The sequence below is a fragment of the Clarias gariepinus genome, chromosome 26 (assembly GCF_024256425.1).
Source record: "Clarias gariepinus isolate MV-2021 ecotype Netherlands chromosome 26, CGAR_prim_01v2, whole genome shotgun sequence".
In the NCBI taxonomy this organism is placed as follows: Eukaryota; Metazoa; Chordata; class Actinopteri; order Siluriformes; family Clariidae; genus Clarias; species Clarias gariepinus.
Window position 1 is genome coordinate 24,275,424 of NC_071125.1, and position 5,475 is coordinate 24,280,898.

Below are 5,475 nucleotides of genomic sequence, written 5' to 3' on the forward strand. Positions count from 1 at the left end.
CAGATGCAGACAGGACACTTTCACTCACAAACACCTGTGGAAAAATACAGAGATAGATATCTTGATAGATATTCAATTAAAATATTTTAACAATTAACAATATTTATACTTTGTTCCTCTCGCTTCACAACTCATGAGAACAGACCGAACCAGAACCGAACCGCAGATTAAGCACGCGCATATAACCGTCGGTATTTTAAGTGTGAATAAAAATACAAGAAATAGCTTAAACCAAAATAACGTGACTAAACATCGCTAAACAGCAGGTGACATTTATGTTCGGTATTTCGTTTCTATTTAGAAAGACAGGAATTAATTCCTGCTTACCTTTTCCACACGCCCGCCAAACGTTTGTCTTCTCAACACGCTGTGTTCTCTTCTCGCGATATCTTCTCGCGATATTTCCGGTTTTGCTATTTCCGGTTTTCATTGTGACAAGATCTCTTTGGTTTATCTCAACATGATTGAATCTAATACATGTCAAGTTGTTATATTTCGTGTAAATACAACATAATTTATTCATGTTCATCTTGGAAACGTGAAATTATTATGTACAAAACACATATTACATTTTAGTACATGTAACAGGTTTCTGTGTGATAGTCAATATTTATTCGAAATAATGCAGCGAAACGTTATTTTGAATTAATATTGACTACCATAATAATTAGTTAATGCTGGTACTGATTTTATTTTAGCTTACCTGCCATTCTTTTCACTTAGATCAGGGGAGAGATGTTGGTCATCATCAGCAGGCACTGGTCCATCATCACTGACCTGCTGTACTTACAGCTTACACTGATGAGTGGTACCGTATATCTTACACTGATGAGTGGTACCCTATATCTTACACTGATGAGTGGTACCGTATATCTTACACTGATGAGTGGTACCGTATATCTTACACTGATGAGTGGTACCGTATATCTTACACTGATGAGTGGTACCCTATATCTTACACTGATGAGTGGTACCGTATATCTTACACTGATGAGTGGTACCGTATATCTTACACTGATGAGTGGTACCGTATATCTTACACTGATGAGTGGTACCCTATATCTTACACTGATGAGTGGTACCCTATATCTTACACTGATGAGTGGTACCGTATATCTTACACTGATGAGTGGTACCCTATATCTTACACTGATGAGTGGTACCCTATATCTTACACTGATGAGTGGTACCGTATATCTTACACTGATGAGTGGTACCGACGGTACCACTCATCAGTGTAAGATATACGGTACCACTCATCAGTGTAAGATATAGGGTACCACTCATCAGTGTAAGATATACGGTACCGTACCGTATATCTTACACTGATGAGTGGTACCCTATATCTTACACTGATGAGTGGTACCCTATATCTTACACTGATGAGTGGTACTGTATATCTTACACTGATGAGTGGTACCGTATATCTTACACTGATGAGTGGTACCGTATATCTTACACTGATGAGTGGTACCGTATATCTTACACTGATGAGTGGTACCGTATATCTTACACTGATGAGTGGTACCGTATATCTTACACTGATGAGTGGTACTGTATATCTTACACTGATGAGTGGTACCCTATATCTTACACTGATGAGTGGTGTATCTTACACTGATGAGTGGTACCGTATATCTTACACTGATGAGTGGTACTGTATATCTTACACTGATGAGTGGTACCCTATATCTTACACTGATGAGTGGTACCGTATATCTTACACTGATGAGTGGTACCCTATATCTTACACTGATGAGTGGTGTATCTTACACTGATGAGTGGTACCGTATATCTTACACTGATGAGTGGTACTGTATATCTTACACTGATGAGTGGTACCCTATATCTTACACTGATGAGTGGTACCGTATATCTTACACTGATGAGTGGTACCGTATATCTTACACTGATGAGTGGTACTGTATATCTTACACTGATGAGTGGTACCCTATATCTTACACTGATGAGTGGTACCGTATATCTTACACTGATGAGTGGTACCCTATATCTTACACTGATGAGTGGTGTATCTTACACTGATGAGTGGTACCGTATATCTTACACTGATGAGTGGTACTGTATATCTTACACTGATGAGTGGTACCCTATATCTTACACTGATGAGTGGTACCGTATATCTTACACTGATGAGTGGTACCGTATATCTTACACTGATGAGTGGTACCCTATATCTTACACTGATGAGTGGTACCCTATATCTTACACTGATGAGTGGTACTGTATATCTTACACTGATGAGTGGTACCGTATATCTTACACTGATGAGTGGTACCGTATATCTTACACTGATGAGTGGTACTGTATATCTTACACTGATGAGTGGTACCGTATATCTTACACTGATGAGTGGTACCGTATATCTTACACTGATGAGTGGTACTGTATATCTTACACTGATGAGTGGTACCCTATATCTTACACTGATGAGTGGTACCCTATATCTTACACTGATGAGTAGTAAGGTGGAATAGACCAAAATAATTAATATTAGGGAACGCCAATACATCCGCATGCGCGGTAACATAAAACACGTGCTCTTTGTCTGCGGCGTCAGTGCGATCGACGGACTCATATGGGTGGAATTTTCTATATATTTGTGTACTGACTGGGCTGGCCCACATTGGCCAGTAGCCCACCGGGAAAACTCCTGGAGCTCCAGATGGCCAGTCCGCCACTGCTTTTATTATAGGCTGTATAATAAAAATGCCAGCCTACAAAATGAGTCAAAATTAAGCTATGGCAAGAATTTATCCTGCGGTTTACTAAATTAAGGAAAATACAACAGAGCTCAAACAAAGTGTAAGCCTAAGAAAATTTAAAACTAACTTGAAATTGATATTAAAATTAACCCTTACTACTACAACTAACACAATTACTCTATATTACACTATATAACTAAAGTTCATTAATAAAAGTTGTGTTTATAAATACTAATCTTATACTTATCAATATCTGTATACATTTTGTGAAACATTAAGGATTGCATTTAAACCATATGGTTAACGATCAAATTATGATTTAAGAATAGAATTGTTTTATGAATCAAAATTTTAATGAGTCTTTTAAATCAGGAAAAATAATGATGATAATAATAATAACAATAATAATAATAATTAAAATAATACACTCGAATGTAATTAAGCTTTGATAAAATTAATCCTAGCTCTTAACCATAATTAAGTCCAGTAATTCATTTAAGCGCTTTTAACAATTGTCATTGACGCAAAGCAGCTCTACACAATCAAAAGAAATATTAATCATATTAATTATATGACGTACATCTCAAAATCATAAAAGGAATTGTACAGTGTGCTCTTTAGTAAGCAGTGGCTTTCTTTGTGTTTGACCTCTTACTTGTTTAATGTTTTACGTACTGTAGACTCATGAACACAGATGTTAGCCACTTCCAAGGATGTCTTCAAATCTTTAGCTGGCCCTTGGGGTTGTTTCTTTGCCTCTTTGTCATTAATGAGTCATTTGTTCTCTCTTCGGGTCATCTTGACTGGGCCCCCACTTTTCGATAGATTAGCTACAGTCCCAAAGTGTCTCAAGCTACCTAACTATAGACTGGTGCATTTATAAAATCTTTGAAAACACTTTGTGACCCTTTCCAGGTTCATGTAAATCAACAATTCAAGATTGTAGATCCTCTGAAAGCTCTTTTTGGCGAGGTGTGGCTCACATTAGCGCACTCTTCTTGTGGTCAGCAAACTCAAAAAGTTTGAGTGTTTTTTATCAGTCAAAGTAGCTCTAGTCCACACCTCCAAACACATTTTCATACCCTAGGTATGCTACACCTGAAACCAAATAGCTTTTTTGAGGTCATTAACTCAAGGATTCACATACTACAGTATTTCCACTAGCACTATGAGGTTTTTATTGTTGTTCTCAATAAAGACATAAAAGATCAGAATGTGTGAACAAAATTAAAGTTAAACTTTTAATAATCGCCTGTAAATAGCCATAGGAAGTGCTGGAAAAGCACCCAGTGTAAGCTCAGCTGTGATCACGTGACTGCTGCTTAATTAGAAGATCAGGTCGATCTGATCCAAGCTCTTTACCTTTTGTTCTTTCTTCACCCGATGGCCTTGCGAAGGGGTATTTTAGCAAAGAAATTACAGAATTTTCTCTCATATTTAGCTGCTTCCACGTCAATCACCACTGTATTTAATACATTAACTAACAATCCGCTGAGCGTTAATAAGACTCATTGAGAATGGTCCAATCACATGAGCCCAAATATTTAAAAACAATATTGATTCACTAAGAACAAAAGTGGGAGGATTCGGGGCACACAGTAATCCGCCCCAAGGATAATTTGAAAAAATCCAATTAGAGCTCAGCCTCAAATCACATGCTTTTCAAAAATTTATATGCCTACTAGTAATGGGAAGTTTGAATCATTTTAGTGACTTTTCTTTGAATTTCGTTCATCAAAATGAACGACTTATTTTTTGAGTCATTTAGTTCATTTCATTCTTTTGATCAGAAATAAAATAAAATGTTGCACTTTCAATAAAAAGAGTCCCAATACATACTTCCATTCCATTCCATACATACAAAAATTTTGGCCATAGTTCCAGTAATGAAAATATTACAATGCAGCTAAGGACATATCATAATAAACAGAATGACTAGCCCTGCGACCCTAAATACAGGATAAAGCGGTATAGAAGCTGAGTCTGTAAGTGAGTGAGTAAGTGAGTGAGATTGAGTAGCTCACCTCTTATATCTTCCAGTCTGAGTCATTCATTCTTTTAAATCTCTTGCACTGCATAGCATCTATGTGTGTCACGTGACAAAGGAACAAATGGCTCGAAGTAGAAGAGTCATTAAGAAAGAATCGCTCAATTCTGTTTCCTGTACATAACCCATGATTTGCGCATGCGCGCCCAGTAGAAGATGAACAAATCACTCTCCGCGATACTAGTTCTTCTGAGTCATGTTAAAGATTCGTTTAAAAACAAAATTTATTATAAAAATAAATTATTACTATGTTAAATAATTACATGTTAAAGTAGCATTCTTTTCTGCCTAACTTTAAGGGGGCGGCGCCCCAACGCCTCTTAATGACCGGCCACCACTAATAAAATTCCAAAAAGGTTCACATACTTGCCACTGTAGTTCCAAAGACTAATCTAGGTTTGATTAGCTGTACACGCAATCAGACACACCTAAAAAACCTACAACCAAATGTTATCCATTGTTATGGCATGAGCACATAAATATATAGTAAGAAAACATAATAGCTGCTCATCTGAGCGTCACAAGAAACTGTAGAAATGTTTTTACACAGATTCCTGAAAGAGAGTAAAATAACATCAATATAAAATCCAGTAAGGTGTTTAATAAGAATATGCATAACTATATAATATATTACAACTTCATGGAGCACCTTTTATACGAGTGTTACGTCAAAATTTCGTAATGCAACATTTATTTCATTCAAAA